Raw genomic sequence first — 22,044 nt, 5'->3', positions numbered from 1 at the left:
AAACACATTCTTTGAGGCTAGAATGAGACTCTTCTCCAAATCACATAGGAACTCCAAAGAAAGAGAACTATGAACCCAAATCTTTGATAAGCATTGATGCAGAATTTATTATTAAAATTCTCGCCAACCAATTTCAGGAACTAAAAAAAAATCGTATGGTATGATCAAATAGGATTAATCATTCATAAAAATGGATTCAATATTCTTGTCAATAAATATAATACAAACCATAAGCAGAAGCAGGGACAAGAAACACACGATCCTCTATAGGGGTGTAGAAATAGCTTTTAACAAGCTGGAATACCACTTTATGATTAAAAGGTCTGAGAAGCTAGGAATGCATGGAACATTCCTCAATATAATACTGAGTATGTATATGACAGAGATAATTAGCCTTTACCTAACAGTGGAAGCATGAAAAAATTAACATCAGGAATGAGACAAAGATTTCCACTCTCTCTACTACTCTTCAATATGGTAGTGGACTTTCTAGCACGAGCAATACAAGAGAAAAACAGAAAGCAGATACAAACAGGGAAGAAGTAAAACTATCCCGTTTTACAGATGAAATGACCTTGTATTTAGAGGACCCTATAGCTTCCTCCCTCAAGTTAGTAAAGGTGATGCTACCCTTCAGCAATGTAGCAGGGTATAAAACCCACAAGAATCAGTAGTTTTTCTGACCAAGAATGGGAAAATCCAGGCTGAAATCCAAAAAACAACCTCATAGGTATTAGCCTCAAAATCAAATCTAAATAAAACCAAACAACAACAACTAAGCTAGGAATTAATTAATATAACTAAAAATGTGAAAGACCTTTACTCTGAAAACTTTAAAATTCTAAAAAGGGAAATTGAAGGAGATTCAAGGAAATGGAAAATTTTTCAATGCTACTGGTTGGAAGAATTAACATTGTGAAAACTGCAATACTTCCCCTAAACAATTGGCAATGCAATACTCATCAAAATCCCAACAATATTCTTAAATGAATTTGAGAAAGCAATTCATATTTAATATGGAATTACAAAATTACAGATGAAACAGTAGGCTTAGAAATGAACTCATGGGTCTATATTCATCTTACACACACACACACACAATAGAATTCTATTCACCCATCAGAAAGGATGACTTTTCACAAATCTTAAGGAAAATGAAAGGCTTGGGAAAATTACAATAAGAGAAAAGAGAAAGGAATGCAGACAAAGAGCAATATAGTTTTCATGGATTCATTCATTTATGGTAGCTAGAAGGTGCCCACAAATCTACAAGTAAACAAGACATATTCTACCTCATCCCAGTTAGAATGGCCATTATCAAGATAACTAACAACAGCAATTGCTGGCATGGATGTAGCCAATTGGGAACTCTATTATACAGTTGGTGGGAAATTAAACTTGTTCAACCACTGTGGAATGCAGTATGGATTTTCCTAAAAAGATTAAATATAGATCTCCCTTAAGACCCAGTAATCCCCTCATGGGTAGTAATCCAATAAATAACAATCTCACATGAAAGCTACCAGTATAACCATGTTCAGTGCCCCGGCTCAGAGTTCAAGGACTGGAAAATTTACCACTGCTGGTATTTGTTCCCGCAAATATGAACTGTTTGACATAAGATACCAAATCAATCTATTTGAAATAGCTAGGATAGGACTTAAAGGTAGTGGGTGATAAAATGGCTTCTTTGTTGAATATTAAGAAAAGATGTAGGCAGTCCAAGAAAAGAGATATTTTTTGTTGTTGTTGTTGGTCGAGGGGCTTGAAGTCCTGGCTTGGGCACTGGCCCTGAGCTCTTCAACTCAAGGTGAGTGCTCTATCTCTTGTGCCACAGTTCCTCTTCTGGTTTTCTGGTGGTTAAATGGAGATAAGATTCTCAAGGACTTTCCTGCCCATGCTGTCTTTGAACCACAGTCCTCAGATCTCAGCTTCCTGATTAGCTAGGATTATAGCTGTGAGCCACTGGCACTAGGCTAATAATGGGGAATTTTAGAAAAGAAAATGCACCTCTTCACTTGTGTCTAGACCACAGATATCACTATTAGAACACTTCACCTTCAACTCATTTCATCAGACATTTGTAAATTTTCTCTTTTTGTACATGTAGGAATACTGCAGTCAATATCAACTCAGCTGTGGGATTGGATCGATTGTAGGAAAATTGCTAGCACCTAAATCAAGGACTATTACATCAAAACAAATGAGACTCTCTTTTGGAATAATTGTTTTCTCTTTTTATTACAAATCTTTGCTTGATTACTTCCTAATGTGATATTGAACCTCTTAATAGAGTGATGACATTTTCGTTCTCGTCAGCTTTCTCCCACATGTGGTAAAATATTTAAGAATTCAAAGATGTCCATTGATAATTTATTAAGCTGACCTCTAAGGAAATGTGCATTTCTGGAATTTGGTCAGCTGTCTTGTTCTTACATGCACAGGCTTTCTTTGATTTATTTGTTCTACAAGGAATTATACTTTCTAATCTTTGTGTGATCAATTTTAGTCTCTCTGATCAGTCTTTCTGACCCTCTCTCTGGAGTCTCATTTCAGTCTGCCTCATAAAAAATATATTATTTATCAACAAAATGACTCTCAGCTTCTGTTTTTTGCCTGACCTCGTGTAGTCTGTGATAGCAGCCCCATAGCAGACAGTGCTTACTGGAGTTTTTTGTTTGTTTGTTTGTTTGTTTTGTGTGGGTTTTTTGTATTAGAGGTCTAGGACTACTATTCAAGTTAGTAGCTTCTCTGGGTCCCAGTGATCCCCTGACCTAGATTCAACAAAGGACAGCTGACTAAATTCCTGTTTTAATTTTCTCAAAATGAGGCAATCTGGCATCCTTGCAAAGCGATCAATAATCCTCTGTACCCACTTACAGAAATATTCTATCAAGATGGCTTTTCAAGGTTGACTGTAAAAATTTTTCATTTCCAAGTCACCACCATAAAGTAGATCATATTCCTCGGAGCAGACTTTTGGAAGGAAGGTTACCCTTCCTTCCTTCTCTTATAATACATCAAACCATAATATTCTGCAGTTGTGGCCAGCCTGGAGCACATTTTCCTAAGAATATTTTCCAGTGTAAAAGAGGACCAACTATCAAAATAAAGGTGAAAATACTCGTCTACTACAGACTGATTTATCTTGCTTATATCTGTTGTTATTTTCATTACTTCAAACACAGGGATAAATTATATTAGGATTAGACAAGTGGCAAAGGATTAATGGAATAAACATTCAGTTTACTTTCATATATCCAATATAATACACTTAACCCCTTAAGGAAAATTAAATCCAATTGTAGAAACAATGTCAGAAATATAAAATAAGCCTCAATATGAATAATCTGTCACACATACACCACCATCTATTCAGAAATTCAGTCTCTCTATAAATACTTATTTGGTACAAGATAATAAAAATTTAATTAATGAATATGATTTCTAAGTATCATCTGAAATACTCCTCGTATATATAATTATATATAATTTTTAGATGTCACCTAGACAGGAATTTAACATGCATGTAGAAATCAAATTTCCACAACTTAACTGATATTAGAGGAGTCATACCCTTCTGTATTGTGTGGTGTGAAGCTTACCACAGTGCTGAACCTTTCCACATAATACCAAGAGTCATGCACAATAATTTATTATTTGATGTTAAGATAAGTGCTGAGTGTAGGATACACTTTGTATTAATACATTAATTCACACAAATGAAACGATGATGATATTTGTTTAAATTCTAATGCTTCTCAATTTTACAATTCATGAAATATATTATTAAAATTTGTTTCACTTTTTCATTTCTATAAGTGGAGAAATTAAAATTATCTATTAAACTTTCAATATTAAGATATCAATAATAAATATACTATTATTAAAATGATATACTACTAAAATGTGATTTGAATTATAGTTCTAACAAATTGTAATGTAAACAACATTTAATAGAATTATGGGTAATACCTTTTATACTTACCAGCTTGTTATTGTTTCCTAATTGTGTCATTTGTTATTCTTGGTACAAGTCATCTATTCACCTTATTTGTTTAGTTTTCTATTTTGTCTCTATTGGTTTGCTGATTATGCATTTTGTTTTTTCTTTTTAGTGACTGACATGAGGATGAAAATCTGTATCCTAGTTTATTACTTCTGATGTTAAAGTCAAATTGCTGCTTTCCACAGCTGTTCTATACTTCTTTGTATAGTATAGAATTTTCCCTAGTCCCATCGACTGTATTGATGCTCTCATATATTTTATTTTATTTTTATTTAAATTTTATTGTCAAGGTAATGTACAGAGGGATTATAGTTACATAAGTAAGGTAATGAATTCATTTCTTTTTTAACTTGTTACCCCTTCACCCATTTTTCTCCCGCTTCCCTCGCAATGCAACTCCCAAGATCATTTCCAACATATTGTTTTGTGAGTATCACTGTTGCATAGGTTCCCTCTTTGTCCATTGTCTCACCATTTTTTTTTTCATTTCCTTTCCCCAGTTCAGATCAACATATTTACAATACCCAGGGTATCAAAATCAAATACAGTGACTAAAGAGGTTACACCTTAGGTGGGGAAAACACAAAATGATAAAAATAAATCACCTAGTACATTAAGAACAATAAGAACAAAGAACAGATCTTGGAGTTCATTTCACTTAAAATCACCTTATACGGTCATATGTACATAGCTATTGAACTATTCTGCTCATCTACTAAGATTATCCTTGATGTACACAATAATGCTCCCCTATTACCCAGTAATCCCACTTCTGGCAATTTAACCAGGTGACCACAAACAAGGCCACACTAAAGCTACCAGCACAATTATGTTTATCACAGTAATATTTACCATAGCTAAGATATGGCATCTAATTTGAATTACCCTTTCTTTATCAGAGGGTAATCAACTTGAATGTTATCCACCTATACAATATTTTTACAATATACTTGTCATTATTTTGAAAAAAACATATTTTATTATTTTCTCATAGTAAAACAGAAAATAGTTTAATTCAATTGAAAGTTCTAACTTTCAAAACCGAATAATTGTTAACAGGACAGAATATATGTGTTCTTCAAAATTCCTTAACTACTAATTATTCATTTTCGAATTCTGAACATTTCTTTCAAGAGACATTCAAAGCAGTACATTTTTGCATGTTATTTAATTCTGCAATAGATGCAGTTTCCAATGGGGTGTTACATATTGATAAGTCAACAGAAAACATAGCCACATCTTAGTAGAGGATAAATCTATGAAGTATTTATAAAAATTGATTCCTCAAAAGTAAACATTTGTTCATCAGAGTAAGCTATTATTTCCATGACCATCAATCCTAAGCTTTTATGCCATAAAGTCATCCCACCCCAACAGTTTCCAACTTGTAAGGTGTACCTTAAAATTCCCTTAATTCACATCATGAATAGCTTATGACTATTGTGAAAAAATTCTACACTTCTGCTACACTTCTGATGGCCTTCCTATTGTGGAAAGAACACTACACTAAACTTTGCTGCAACATTTCCCCATCCACCGCCAGTGGTGTTCTTGAAATCAAAACACTTGCAAATATTATTTATATTTATACTTTTTTAACTATCATAGATATTCAGGAGGCTAAGATCTGAAGATTATGGTTCAAAGCCCACTCAGGCAGGAAGGTTCCTTAGATTCTTATCTCCAATAATCTTCTCAGGAAAAGAGAGACACAAGTGGCCCTGAGGTTGAGGTGGTATAGCACGAGCCTTGAGCACAAACAGGCTCAGAGAGAGTGGCTTGACACAGAGTTCAAGTTCTAGGACAAACCAAAATAAAATAAAATAAATAAAAACAAGCCCCAACTCTAGGATTTTTCTCATTGTATGCAGAGGCCCATAATTTAAGGAATTGCTTAATGTGTTAGGAATAGATAGAACCAAGAAGTCACACATTTACCCTCTTCATACCATGTTACACCAAAGCACCAAAAATTGCTTTTTCTAAATGTATAAATTAATATCATCGATTTGTTGGCAACTCTGTTTAGGTTATTCACATTACTTTACACATGAATTCTTGGAATTATCTATTAACTAAGTTCTAATTATACCTTGCTTGAAAGTATATTTTAAGAAAATAGAATGTCAGAATCATCCGTGAATTTGTCAATTAAACCCTCTACTTAAAAAGAATTTTGTAGTATCCTATAGAATATGAAATTGCAAACAAAAACAAAATATTTATTTTAAATTATTTTGTAGCAAGCTCTACAAAATCCTACATTAGATGAACTTTGTAATTTTTCCAGGCTTAAACTTTTGTAATCTGTCATCATTTCTTTGGAATCCAACAGAATGATGCTTACTTTTTCAAATTTTTGGTTAAAATCATAAGCCGATTTCCATCTAGGAATGTTATATAATGAAGAGAGCATTAAAAACAGAACTGAGTATTATTTTTAAGAATTTTTATTTTTTTTTTGTTTTTCATATCTCCTTTCTATCCCTCCCCTTCTCTCATCCTATTCTTTTCTTCTCTCAATATCATCTTTAAACTTACATAATTTTTATGGGTTTTACTTTTAAATTTAAATTTTTGTTTTTCCATTTTCCTTGTTTTTTCAAATCTCTCTCCTATCATTCTGTCCAATACATTTCCCTCTCTGAGACTAGGACTTGGTTAAATTCACTCTTCCTTTACCTCCCCAAATCCCTCTACTCCTATTTTTCCCAATTTTCCCTAAACCTCATAATTTCTGGTTTGCCAAATTCTTCTTTGCTCTTCTTATCCAATTAATCCATATATGCTTGATGTTGAACAGATTGTATCTGTTGAATTAGATTGTATCTGCAGCAACTATAGGACTTTGGTTGATCCTTGTCTTAAGATAGTGTTCTAACACAAGACTGGTGACTTGCATTTCAATAGGAAACTTGACTTCTCAAAACATAATGACAAAATTAGCCCAAACATCCAACTTTGTATGCCTTTCTTGTTGTTTGGTATGTTTCATTGAGACAAAATTATACTACCTGGTCCAGGGAAGGTATCACTATGCAATTCCACTTTCTAACCTCCTGTCTTAGTCTGAGTGCTAGAATTCCAGGCTTTTATCACATTGCCTTGCCCTAATTTGTTGGTTTATTTAATCTAGAAACAGACTAGCAATTCTGAAATTCTCCAATGATCTTATCCAGTAGGCTGATTGCTCAGACTGTTTATGTACAATTTTTAAAGATGTTCTAACATTTGACATAGGATATGAACATTTTCAGATGCACCTGCAGGGGTCTCTGATTCATTCCTCCATGGATCTGATCCATTTAATCATGATTACTTAACTCTTTTATTATCTCTGTTCCCTACCTATGTAATAGTCTCAAACATTTTTGAAGAATGTTCACTTGAGGACTTTTTAATATTAGAAAATATCATTTAATCTAGTCTTATTCAGGACATATTTTCTATTGTTTTCTAACTTTTCTACATATTCTGAGAGTTGTTTCATTTGTGTATTTGTGTGTGCACATATAAGTGCCTCTGTGTGTATGTGTATGTTTGTATGTATTTATGCAAAAGCCTCAAGCTCTTATTCAGCAATCTTGATCATGACTGATATTTCATCTCTTGATCCATTCTCCCAAAGCAGTTTTGGCTGGTTAATTATAGATAGTGTCTCAAACACTGTTCTGCCCAGGCTGGATGCAAACTGAACTTCCCAGACGCCTTTACCTCCTTAGGTTTTATTTTTTCCAGCAGTATCAACGTTAAAACCAGATATATTTTCGTGAGTGTGAAGTCGAAGCTCTAGCCCAGATTTTTAACTCAAGAATGCATATAAAGATAGGTGAACATACCTACTACATATCCTGAGTATATACTGTTAGAAATGTGAGCTTAAGCTATGTGCCATTGTCTCATGCCTATAATCCTAGCTACTCAGGAAGCTGTGATCTGAGGATTGCAGTTCAAATCCAGCACGAGTAGGAAAGATTCTAAGACATTTATCTCCAATTAACCACCAGAAAACTGGAAGTGGTGCTGTGGCTCAAGTGGTAAAGCACTAGCCTTGAGCTGAAGAGCTGAAAGACATTGCCTGGGCCCAGAATTCAAGACCCCCCCCCAATGAACACAAAAATAAAACAGAAAGAAAAAACAAAGAAAAAGAAATGGCCTATTTTTCCAGTTAAGTCCATGATCTCTAACTTGCTTTGGAACCAGAATTATTCTTCCATTCTACGTTTTACAAATTTGATTGATTAGCTAACATGATTTAGAGCTAAAAGATGAAAGAGAATGGCCTCATCCTTCATTTTCCACGTAGTAGTAGTGCTTTCTCTATATCACTCCCATAGTTCTACATACTGGCCTTCGCTTTATTGTTTCAAAGTTGCCTTCTATAGTACTATTCTTTCTCCTATTATTCCTATTGTTTCTTCTACTGTTAACTTATGTACACTTGGGAAATAATGCACAACACACACTCACAAAAAACAAAAACAAAAAACGAACAAACAACAACAACAAAAATAAACGTTTCTGAGAAATATATTCCCACTAAAAATTGGCCTTGATTTTTGAAGTACTTATGAAATTTGAACTTAAAATTCTCCTGGATAATGGTTTTTCATAATTTTATTATAAAAATAGTGTACAGAGGGGTTAGAGTTACATAAGTAAAGAAATTAGAACATTTCCTATCTAGCATTGTTACCTCCTCCTTTGTTTTTCCTCTGCTATCCCATCCTTCCCCATCTCCCCAACTCCCCCTTCCGCTCCCCAACTTGTAAAGTTCGTTTTCTACTTAGTGTTTTGTTCATCTCATTGTTACAAAAGGTCATACTGTATCCTTGTTTCAGCATTTTGTTTTTTCCCTTCCCCTCCCCACATTAGATAAATGTATATACAAGATGCAAGGCACTGACATCAAATCCAGTGAAAATAGGGATTATATCGTGGGGGAAGAGCATAGAAGAGAAAAAAAATCACATAGTACATTTTAGATACATTAAAACAATAGCAAAAAAGAAAAAATGCATGTTGTGTAACTATCTTGGGGTTCATTTCATTTAACATCATCTTATATGCCATATGTATATGAATTATGTTTTTGTATACCTTTTAAATTCCATATTTTGTCTTTTCTAAGTTGTCTCTGAAACTAGTGTTACCTCATGTCCAAAGATGTCTTTGTGCTATTTCAATGAAGCCAGAAAATATTCATTTTACCTTGAGCAGCACCATAGATTGTTATTGGAAGTTAAGTGGAAGGAACTGTTTTTGCAAGTGGAAACTGATCCCAAGAGAGGAATTGAACATAGAGAAATGACAAAGTTCCAGTTAATTTGTGCTGTACTTTTTACTGTACAAGAAAATAATCCAAGGCTTGAACATAATCCAAGGAAACTCTGTCCCTGAATTGTCCGAGTGGTTTATTTACTCATATGAAACTGTATCATGAAGCCACATTCCTAGATCCCTAAGTGAGTTTCTTAAGATGGCATTACTTTTTCATACTGTCACTATGTATTATAATTCAGGCCAGGTGGTACAAAGAAGTGGAACACAATACTAAGTCCAGGAAGGCTAACATTCCTATCACATCACTAAGGAAGTATAGTGTTAAAACCTGCAGGACTCATAGGACTGTTACATGTGAAATTGTTACATTAAACATCATTAATAGTCATCTCCAACACCCATAATATTCTGCTTCCACTTACAAGCTGAAGAGCCAAATATCTAAGCCTTTTTGTTGATTGGGTATGTTTCCTAGGAAGAAAGAAGGAAGACGTGGGATGTCATGGTGGAATAATATGTACATTGGCTCCCTGTCCACATTTTCTGCATTTTTAAAAAGTGCTACTGATGAACTCTCATTTACATCTAATTGACTATGCTATCTGCACAAGATGCAGATATATGAAGTCATTTATTCTGGTGGATAATCACATACATTAACAAATTCCATTTCTGGAAAAAAATGATACTAGGTAAGAAAGTATAAAGTATTGTCGATAAAATGGTTTCTTCTCCTAGCAGAACAAAATATAGTATTGAAATAATTACTCCAGGTTTCTTTGAGATTTTATGTTGTCTCAGTATCAAAATGTTCTCTAATTCCTTGGCCTTGGTTAATTTTTTAAAATAGATTTTTTTAAATAAATAGCAATTTTTAAATTTTTTAAAAATAATTTCAAATAATTAGTAATTTGTTGTTTGCTTTTGGCAGGCATACAATAAGACTGCATTAACATTGTGTGGGTTGAGAGGCTACATTTTTATCAGAATCTAAACATAATGAAAAATAGATGATTTTAAGGCAAATAGCTTATATGTTTTTCAAATTTAATGACAGGATAACAGGTTATAGTAGAAAAAATGCTAAACAGCAAAATATCTTCCCAATATATCTATCATCCCCAAATATCTAATGCCTCAAATGTAGATTTACAGTATATATATATATATATATATATATATATATATATATACATATATACATATATATATATATATATATATACATATATACATATATATGTATATATATGTAAAATAACCACCTTTCATCACCCAAGGAATGCATATTTGAATAATTATCAGATGGGAGAAGTATACTCAAATAGGTACTTAAAAGTCCCACTTGTATTTCGAAAGGGACATAATAATGTAAGAACCAGCACAAAGATGTACAGAAACTACATTAGAAGATAAAGGAAAAGACAACAACCCAGATTCTGAATTTTCTGGAAAGCGGAAGCGGAAGTAAATGCCTTTTCCACTAAAATCATCTGAAAAGTATTTCAGCTCTGTCGGTGGCTCGATTTTAATCTAGTGAGACTTCTTTTAGATTTCTGTCCTTCAGAACTGCAAAATGATAAGTACAGATGGTAAAATCCACTTAACTTGTAGAAATTTGTTACAACACATTTAGTTTAGTAAACTAACTCAACTACAGCATTTTCCTGATGCAAATACAGGGACAACATATGTCCTTGTTTCTGAGAATAAGAAAAAGTTGCCACTGGTGTTGTACACATGTATGATGTACATGCTACTAAGGGCCTTGCATTAATAAAGTCTGGAAATTCTAAATAATATCTAAATAAGAAGCTCCCTATCTTTATATTCACATAGGGGTATTACTAAGTACCAAAGTTATGTAGAAGGCTAGGGTAAGAAAATGGAAATGAAATCTGTCTCCTAATATTACAAAAATAATTTATGTCATTTTGAGGTACACTTTCTAAAATAATAAAAAAATAAGGTAAAACAGAAACAGAAACTCAATTTTTCATCCTTCCTAACATTCCAAGAGAAATTAGAGAATCAAATAAAGATATAGCTATCCCAGGATGGTATAAGATGTTACAGGATCACTAGATGGTGAAAAAGAAGATAACAAAAATAGATCTCCTCATACAATGGGAAACAAAATCTACACCTTCAGATTGAGATATAGCTAGAAACTAGTTTCCATTATGGTAAGTCTTTGATATTTTAGTTTGTTTACACAGCAACATTCTTTCAGGAAATGATTTTATTAATTCTCAAGGGTTTGCAGCTTATAACCCAGCAACAAATAATGCTTCTAAATGTAAACAAGCATGATACTAAGAGTAACCAAGCCTACTTCCATTGCTATAGCTGATAAATAAGAATGATCTTGAGGAATAGTCAGTCTTGAACTTTCTCAAATCTTTCCTCTTCTCCAACATGAGAAGTCCAAGGCAAGATATGTAAAACATTAACAGAGGATTCTTATATGTTTTATTGTTCACACTAAAGCAAATACACTTTCACACTTTGCGAGCCTGACTTTAAAAGAGTCAGACCCTCACAATTATTTTATAGACAAAAGTTTACTGCTTTGGCTTAGATGTTTTCTAGCCTTTTGGTGTTGCTCTCTATTATTTTGGCAACTACATTGAAAAACAAGATAAATCCATCATGCTTATGTTGGATTGCTCAAAGTCAAGCTTTCTCCAAAGAAAGATTTCTTTCTTTTTTTTATTGTGAAAATACTGTACAGAGGGGTTACAATTATATGGGCAAGATAATGAGTACATTTATAATCAAGCATTGTAGCCTCCTCCTTTGTTTCCCCTTCCCATCCCTTTCCATCTTCCCCCTCCCACCCCACAAAAAATCCTCCCCACCCCCCCGGACCAAAGTTGTAAGGTTCGTTTTCGACATAACGACTTGTACATCTCATTGTTGCAATGGGTCCAACTGTATCTCTATTTAAATGATTTTTTTTCCCTTCCACTTTACAAATTATACAAACATCAAATACAGTGAAAGCACGGGTTATACTGTGGGGAAGGGACATACAAGCAACAAAGAAATAATCTTATAAATATGTTAGAAACAATTGCATGAAAAAAAAACTTTGGAATACATATCTTAGGGCTCATTTCCCTAACATCAACTTATCTGAACTTTTCTGCTTGACTCAGACATATAATAGATATTGCAAATAAGGGAAATCATGGGACCCATATTTCTTTAGGCCTGGCTTACTTCAATTAATATAATTTTTTCCAAGCCTTTCCATTTCCAACAAATGGGTATATGTCAATCTTTCTGAAGGAGGCATAGAATTCCATTGTGTATATATACCACATTTTCTAGATTCATTCATCTACTGAGGGGCATCTGGGTTGGTTCCATATCTTAGCTATAGTAAATAATGCTGCTTTAAACATAGTCGTGCTGGTAGATTTAGTGTGGTCTTGTTTGTGAACATTTGGGTAAATGCCCAAAAGTGGGATTGCTGGGTAATAGGGGAGCTCTATCTGGAGTCTTTTGAGGAAACTCCATACTACTTTCCAAAGTGGTTGAACAAGTTTACACTCTCACCAACAATGCAGTAGGGTTCACTTCTGTCCACATCCCCTCCAGCATCTGTTGTTATGAGAGTTCTTGATTTTAGCCATTCTAAATGGGGTTAGGTGGTATCTCAATGTTGTTTTGATTTGCATTTCTTTTATGGCTAGGGAGGTTGAGCATTTCTTCTTGTGTCTATTGGCCATCCTTCTTTCCTCTTCAGAGAAGTTTCTCTTTAAGTCTTTAGCCCACTTATTTATTGGGCAGTTGATTCTTTGAAGATTTGTTGTTGGGGGAATTAATTTATTGAGTTCCAGGTATATTTTAGATATGAGACCCTTGTCCGTTTATGGCTAGTGAAGATCTTCTCCCAATCCGTGGGCTTTCTATTGATCTTGCTAGCTATGTCCTTTGCCATGCAAAAGCTCTGAATTTCATGCAATCCCATTTGTCCAGCCTTTCTTTGATTTGTTGTGTTTCTGGGTCTCTATTAAGAAAATTTCAGCCTGTGCCAAGGAGACCTAGGGTTTCTCTTATCCCATTCTGTAATGTTTTCAGTGTGTCGGCTTTGACTCCCAGGTCTTAGATCCATTTGGAGTTGATTCTGGTCTAAGTTGATATATAAGGTTCTAGCTTTAGTTTTCTGCAAGTAGTTATCCAATTTTGTCAGCACCATGTACTGAAAAGGCTGTCTTTCTTCCATTCTAATTTTTTAGCTCCCTTATGGAAGATTAGATGGCAATAAGTCTGTAGGTTTATTTCTTGGTTTTCAATTCTACTCCATTGGTCCTGCTATCTGTTGTTGTGCCAGTACCAAGCTGTTTTGATTACTATGGTGTTGTAGTAGATTTTGAAATTTGGTATTGATATTCCTCCAGCAATGTTCTTTCTGTTGAGGATCGTTTTTGCTATTCGGGGTCTTTTATTGTTCCATATGAATTTTTGGATTGCCTCTTCTATTTTCTTGAAGAATAAGGTTAGAATTTTGATAGGTATCGCATTGAATTTGTAGATAGCCTTTGGAAGTATTGCCATTTTCACGATATTTATCTTTTCAATCCAGGAGCATGGGAGGTTTTTTTTCCACTTTCTAAGTTCTGTTTTTATTTCCTTTTTAAAGTTTTTACAGTTTTCATCATAGAGGTTCTTCACTTCTCTTTTTAAGTTAATTCCTAGGTATTTTATTTTTTGTGGGGCTATTACAAATGGAGTTGCTTTTCTAATTTCAGCCACACTTTTCTCATTGTTGGTATACAGAAAAGCCATTGATTTTTGAGGTTAAATTTTATGCCTTGCTAATTTGCCAAAGTTTTGAATCAACTTGAATAAATGGGAGTGGTGTCTGTGTGATTCTTTAAATACATGATAATGCCATCTGTTAATAGGGAGAGTTTTACTTCTTCTTTCCCTCTTTGGATCCCCTTTATGTTTGCATCTTGTCTTATTGCTGCAGCTAGGCATTCTAATACAAGATTGAAGAGAAGTGGAGAGTGGACATCCTTGTCTTGTTCCTAAGTTAAGAGGAAATGGTTTTAGTTTTTCAACATTAAGTATAATGCTGTCTGTAGGTTTGTCATATAAAGACTTTATTGTATTGAGGAATGTTCCATGGATTCCTAATTTTTCCAGAACCTTCATAAAAAAGGGGTGTTAGATCTTGTAAAATGCTTTTTCTGCACCAATTGTGGTAACCATGTGGTTCTTATCTTTGCTCCTGTAGATGTGATGAATTATATTAATTGATTTGCATATATTGAGCCAGCTTTGTCTCCCTGAAATAAATCCTCTTTGATCGTGGTGTATAATTTTTTTGGATGAATTGTTGAAATCGTTTGGCCAAAATTTTTTTGAGAAATTTTACATCAATGTTCATCAAAGAAATTGGTCTAGAGTTCTGTTTCTTTGAAGAGTCCCTGCCTGGTTTTGGGATGTGTGTTAAGATGGCTTGATAGAATGTGGCCGGTAGTGAATTTCTCTTTCATTGATTAGTTGGAGTAGCATTGGTGTGAGCTCTCCTTTGAAGGACTTGTAGAATTCCACTGTAAAACCATCTGGTCCTGGATTTTTCTTAGCTGGGAGGTCTCTTACTGCTGTTTCTATTTCAATGCTTGATATGGGCCTTTTAAGATGGTTTAACCCATCTTGGTTTAGTTTTGGCATGTCAATATTTGCTAGGAAAAGGTCCATTTCTGCCACGTTCTCTAACCTATTAGCATAGAGTTTTGAGAAGTATTCCCTTATAATGTTCTGAATCTTGGTTGTTTTCTGTGGTGATGTTTCCATTCTCATCTTTGAGTTTATTTATTTGTGTGTGTTCTATTCTTTTTCTGATAAGATTTGTTAAGGGTCTGTCAATTTTGTTAGTTTTTTCGAAGAACCTACTCTTTGTTTTGTTGATTCTTTCTGTAGTTTTTTTGGATTCTAATTCATTTAAGTCTGATTTAATTTTAATTTTTTCTTTCCATCTACTGGATTGGGGTTTATCTTGCTGCTCTTTTTCAAGGAGGTTCAGATGTCTCATTAAATTGTTGGTTTCATATGTCTCCAATTTGTTGATGTAGTAACTCAGTGCTCTAAACTTGCCCTGAGTACTGCCTTTGCTGTGTCCTAGAGGAGCTGGTAATTTGGGTGCTCATTTTTCTTGAATATTATGAATATTTGAATTTCCTTTCTAATCTCTTCTAATCTCTTCCATGACTCATTACTCAGCAGTGTGTTGTTCAGCTTCCGTGTATTACAGGACTTTCTTTGTTGGCTTTTGGTGATGAGTTCTAATTTTATTCCCTTGTGATCAGAGAGAATGCAAGGTATAACTTCAATATTGCTGAATTTGGACCAGTTTGCTTTGTGGCCTATAATATAGTCTATTTTAGAAAACGTTGCCGGTGCTGCTGAGAAAAACATGTATTCTGATGATGCTGGTGAAATATTCAGTAGATGTCTGTTACATCTAGTTGATCTATGAAGTTGTTTAGATTTGCGATTTCTCTGTTGAGTTTTTGCCGTGTTGATCTACCTAGTGGGAAAGTGGTGTGCTAAAATCGCCAACAATTAATGTCTTTGGATCTATGTGGGATTTGAGGGAAAGTAGTGTTTCTTGGATAAATTTGGGTGCTCCATTGTTTGGCGAATAGATATTTAGAATTGTGATATCCTTCTGAAGGAGAAATTCCTTAATTAGTATGGAGCGACCTTCTTTATCTCTTCTCACGAACTTTAATTTGAAGTCTATTTTATCTTATATTAGGATTGCAACTTCTACCTGTTTATGCTGGCCGTTTGCTTGGTAGATTTTGTTCCATCTTTTCACATTGAAAATGTGTTTGTTTTTATGGGCAGATGTGACTACTCTAGGCAGCAGATAGAAGGATCTTGCTTTTAATCCAACTAGACAGTCTATGTCGCTTAATTGGGGAGTTAAGTCCGATAATGTTGAGAGAGAGGAGTGAGAGGTATTTGGGAGTTCCTGCCATTTAATCCACCTTCTTGGGGGCTGCAGCTACTAGATTCTCTCGATGGTTCTTGGATTCTCAGTTTAGGTGCGGTTTCTTGGCCTTTATTGTGGTCTTGTTGATTTTCTGTGTGTAGGACCTCTTTAAGAATCTTTTGTACGGCTGGTTTTGTGGAGATATATTGTTTCAATTTTTCTTTGCTATGGAAGGTTTTTATTTGACCTTCAGTTAAGAAGGAGAGTTTAGCTGGGTACAGTATTCTTGGATGATAGTTGTTTGTCTTTATGGCATGGCATACATCATTCCAGGCTCTTTTTGCTTTGGTTGTCTCTGCTGAGAAATCTGAGGTGATTCTAATTGGTTTCCCTTTATAAGTGATTGGTTTTTCTCTTTGACAGCTTTAAGGATCTTTTCCTTGGTCTGAATTGATCCTGTGTGGATTGTAATGTGACAGTGGGATGTCCTTTTCTGGTCTGGTCTATTTGGAGTTCTCAAAGCTTCTTGTACTTGAATAGGCCTATCTTTTTGCATGTTTCGGAAGTTTTCTGCTAGGATCCTGTTAAACAAATTTCCCAACCATTAGTTCTGTTTCTAGGTGATCCTCTACACCCATTATCCTCAGATTAGGCCTTCTGATGTTGTCTTCCAAGTGCTGAATAGATCTATCATATTTCTTGGATTTGTCTTGGATGGTTGTATGTTCTTTCTCTATAATATCTAGGCTGTCTTCAATCCCCTAGATTCGATCTTCTGCATGGTCTAACCTGCTGTCAAGTCTTTCTACTTTGATTTTTATGTCTTTTCCTTCTAATTGGCCAGCTTTGATGGCTTCAAATTCTTTGTTGAAGCTTTGTTTTAGATCTTGTATGATCTTCTTCACTTCCTTAATTTGGTATTCAGTGTTTATTCTCAAATCACTTAGTTGATTGGTTATGGTTTCCTTGGACACCCATTCCTTCTGTTGGGTTCCATTCTGCATTCCCTTTGTGGTCTCTCTGACTTTCTTAAGCTCTTTGTTAATGGATTCCATGAATTCCTTTATTGATTTTTGTGTATTGTCATCGTGCTCTCTCAATTCCTGTATTACTTTTTGCTTAGCTTCCTCACGTTCACACAATTCCTGTAGTTTTCTTTGAGTGTTCTCAGCCTGCTCACGCCATTCCTACCTTTCTCTTTGTGTGTTCTCAAGCTGCTCACACAATTCCTATATCAGAAATTTTAAATTCATACATATGCATACATATTTACACTTTGAGTAATAAAATTTCAACTGGTATTATCTGCATCTTTCAATTTACCTCTCTCCTACCCATTTACCGACACATTGATTTCTGTTTAGTCTTCGTAAAACACTGCTCTCTCATATAAGTACACAAAATTGCAAAACAAAAAGTACAAAAATACGTTATCATAAATACAAAAGTAGTTTAATCCCTACCATAATAATTTGGAGAAAACATGCATTAAATTAATAACATTGAATACTGCTCAAGAAGGGGAGTCTAGGAGAATGTAGATTTGTGTTTGTGTGTGTGTGTGTGTGTGTGTGTGTGTGTGTGTGTTTTCCATGAGAAAATATCTGTCATCATACTCAATAAAATACAAAATTCATCTCTGACAAAGACACACACTGAAAGCATGGTGCATTCCACACATGTATGTAAATGGAGAGCCTATGTGTAAAAAAGCAGCCTATGCAGAAAAATCTGAGATACTTCTCCAATTAAGAAGCCAAAATCCAGAAGTGGAGATGGGGCTCAAGTGCTAGAGTGTCAGCTTTAAGCAAAAAGACAAAGCAAGATTTATAGGTCTAATTCCAGAAAATGTTCTCATAATTAGCAAATAGGAAAAGTACTTTGATTATCCCTCACTCTTTTACCAGTTGTGTGTCTCAAAATGAATCCTGGGCGTTGTCTCTGAGCCCTTCAAGACGAACAGTCTACCACTTGAGCCACAGCACCACATGGGGTCTTTTGGTGGTTCGTTGGAAATAAGAGTCTAAGAGGCTTTCCTTGCCTAGGCTGTCTTTGAAGTGTGGTCTTCAGAATGAATGCATACACAACCCCATAACCATGGGAATAGATCCTCATTTATGTCAGCACAGTTATATCTGTCACCATGTTCAGTAAAATTCACAATACCTCCATGAATTAGACACAAATAAGGTGAAGGAGTGCACTGAACGCCAGATGCTGTCAATACATGTATGTCAATATTTATCCTATGTTTCAAGGATGAATCTATGCTTATCCTGCCCTCCCTGGGGCTCGATGTCAGGTCCTGGGAATGGCCTACCTCCTCATTTGCTCATAGGCTGGTGTTCTCTCCTTGACCCTTTCGCCAATTGGCCTGCTGGGTTCTGAGTTCAAATCCCAACAGTACCGGAAACATGAATCCTGATATGAGAAGCTCATCGATTCACCTGCTTTCTTGTCCTGTGAAAGTCCTAGGTCACAGCTAGGATGGAGAAGGCCTGGCAACTCCATGGACACGGGAATAGGTTGCCATCCATGTCATTACAGTTATATCTTCAGATGGCAACCTCCTGAAAATCTAGGGTTCCAGGTTTGAACCACCGGCATCTGGCCTATTGTTTTTGCCAGTCCTAGGGCTTGATCTTAGGGTCTTCGTACTGTCTCTGAGCTTCTTTTATCTCAAGGCTATTGCTCTACCACTTGAGCCACTCCACCGCTCCTGAATTTTTCTGAGTTTGTGGCAATGAGGATTCAAACCCTGGCATACATACTTGGTGAGCAAGCTCTCTACCACTAAGCCACATTCCCAGCCCCACTCTCACAATTTTATCCCATAACTTGCCTATCCTCAAGAAAAGGCTTCTGAGTGTATATCATCCAAAGAAATCCCTATAGGAATTTGTCCAAAGATAAATGACAAAGCTTATCCTGGGGATTGACTCTATACACGTGATGTCTGTGACAAATGCCTCCATTAAATTATGTATTATGTTTCAACATTTAATAAAGTATTAATGAAAAACGAGTCAATGACCTAATTTATTGTGTATAATTTTATAATAGATGTACAAAACATAATAAATATTATGTGTATAATAATACTAAATACAATAACCATAAAATGAATAAAATAATACAAAATCAATAATAATATACATAATAAACATGCATATGTACATATATATAATATATTACACATGTATAGAAATATTTTTACATTGCAGAGCCTTAATACAGGCCGTGGGAACTCTAGCTTGAATTTCTTTTCTTCAAGAACAGTGAACTTCCCCTTCAGCAATGGTGTGAAAGAGTTAGCTGGACAGTGAGCTCAAATACCATCAATGGCAGGAATATTGGTCCCAGTTCCAAGGCAGTGACTTAATATTTTTAATGGAAGCAGTTATCTGCCAAGATTTTATTTTCATTAACAATGATCCATTTGTTCCATTATATAAATTTAACATATTGTTTGTTTCACAGTAGATTAATATTTATAGAATTTCTTTGCTTTGGAGACCAGGTTCTGCAGTGTAGAACAGGCTTTCCTCGCCTCCTTATTTTCTTGTGTCAGTTTCCTGAGTATTGGCTGGCATTACCATGTGGTAGCATAGTACCATGTCAGCTATATTATTTATATTTTGCACAGTAGAATATTACTGTGAACAGCTTTAAGCCATATATCTTCATGAGTATGAATGAATTTCTTGCAAAAATGTTATAAATAGAGTTATTGAGTGAAGCAAATTATAGTAGGCATGCATGTAATCCCAACATCCAGGAAGATTGTTAGTTTAAGAGCAGCCTGAGTTACACAACAAGTCCCTTTTAAAACAAACAAAAAAAACCCCAACAACTGGTAAGCTTGGAAGAGGGAAAGTATTGTTAAGTGGGGTGATAGGAACATACAAAATTGGTGTGTGTGTGTGTGTGTGTGAGTGTGTGTGTGTGTGTGTGTGTGTGTGTGTGTGTGCTTGTGCAGGTCCTAGGGCTTGAACTCAGGGCCTGGACACTGTTCCTGAGGCTTATCCTCCAGTCTAGCACTCTAACACTTGAACCAAACTCCACCTCAAGCTTCTTTAGAGGTCATTGGAGATGAGTCTGATCACATTCCTATCCAGGCTTAGAAACTTGATCCTCTTTTTTCCGTCTCTTTTGTAAGTAGGATTACAGGCATGTTGTATTACTGTTAAGTAATATAGTAAATATCATGATAGCTTATACACCTTCCAGCAGTTTTTGAGTGTTGCACACACACCTAAGATAAGAAATGCTCCATGTTTGATGACATTCAGATCTCATAATCCCGTGAGATAAGTATTGTTATGCTAACTTTACCTGAGAAGAATTTGAGATCCAGTGAGTTTAGTAATTTTGAGTCCCCAGCAATACAGTGGCCTTGAATTCAGTGGCCTTGAATACAGTGGAGCCTGTATTCAAGGCCAAATAGTTCTGATAATTTCAGAAAACATGGAGTCATCATGCAGTCTAGTCAACATATGTTCTAGCAAGTACTGCTATTTGCAAGTACAGTTCTGTGCCTGTCAGATTACCTTTCTCTCTCTTTAACTGTTTGCACCCCCTTCCATTAGCTAGGGACAGCACAAATGATGAGAAGAGCCATTTTGAACGGCAAATTGATAATGGGGATTGACCTTGTTATCAAATACATATTAATCTGATCTTCCATTTGAGTTAAGCCTCCAGTAATATATTTCTGGTTTTTCTTTGTAGTATTATTATAAAGGCGAGTTACACAGATGTTACAGTCATATGTCAGATATGGATATATATCTTTTTTGAAAGGTCACCCCTTCCCTTGTTCCTCAGTTTTTTTCTCACTGGTTTGGTTTTATTAACTTGATTCTTCTCCATCTCTTCTCCTTCTCCTTCCTGCTTCTCCTTCTCCTTCTCCTTCTCCTTCTTCTTCTCCTTCTCCTTCTCCTTCTCCTTCTCCTTCAACTTCTCCTTCTCCTTCTCCTTCTTCTTCTCCTTCTCCTTCTCCTTCTCCTTCTTCTTCTCCTTCTCCTTCTTCTTCTTCTTCTTCTTCTCCTTCTCCTTCTCCTTCTTCATTTTCTTCTTCTTCTTCTTCTTCTCCTTCTTCTCCTTCTTCTTCTTCTTCTTCTTCTCTTCTTCTTCTTCTTCTTCTTCTTCTTCTTCTTCTCTCTTCTTCTTCTTCTCCTTCTTCTTCTTCTTCTTCTTCTTCTTCTTCTTCTTCTCCTTCTTCTCCTTCTTCTCCTTCTTCTCCTTCTTCTCCTTCTTCTTCTTCTCTTCTTCTTCTTCTTCTTCTTCTTCTTCTTCTTCTTCTCCTTCTTCTTCTTCTTCTTCTTCTTCTCCTTCTTCTTCTTCTTCTTCTTCTTCTTCTTCTTCTCTTCTTCTTCTCCTTCTTCTCCTTCTTCTTCTCCTTCTTCTTCTTCTCCTTCTCTTCTCCTTCTTCTTCTTCTTCTTCTTCTCTTCTTCTTCTTCTTCTTCTTCTTCTTCTTCTTCTTCTTCTTCTTCTTCTTCTTCTTCTTCTTCTTCTTCTTCTTCTTCTTCTTCTTCTTCTTCTTCTTCTTCTTCTTCTTCTTCTTCTTCTCTTCTTCTTCTCTTCTTCTTCTTCTTCTTCTTCTTCTTCTTCTTCTTCTTCTTCTTCTTCTTCTTCTTCTTCTTCTTCTCTTCTTCTTCTTCTCCTTCTTCTCCTTCTCCTTCTCTTCTCTTCTTCTTCTTCTCCTTCTCTCTTCTTCTCCTTCTCCTTCTCCTTCTTCTCCTTCTTCTCCTTCTTCTTCTTCTTCTTCTTCTTCTTCTTCTTCTTCTCCTT

Source organism: Dipodomys spectabilis, unplaced genomic scaffold (genome assembly GCF_019054845.1).
Source record: "Dipodomys spectabilis isolate Male_0828 unplaced genomic scaffold, ASM1905484v1 ptg000243l, whole genome shotgun sequence".
NCBI classification, from domain to species: domain Eukaryota; kingdom Metazoa; phylum Chordata; class Mammalia; order Rodentia; family Heteromyidae; genus Dipodomys; species Dipodomys spectabilis.
Note: the sequence above shows the minus strand (reverse complement) of the source record.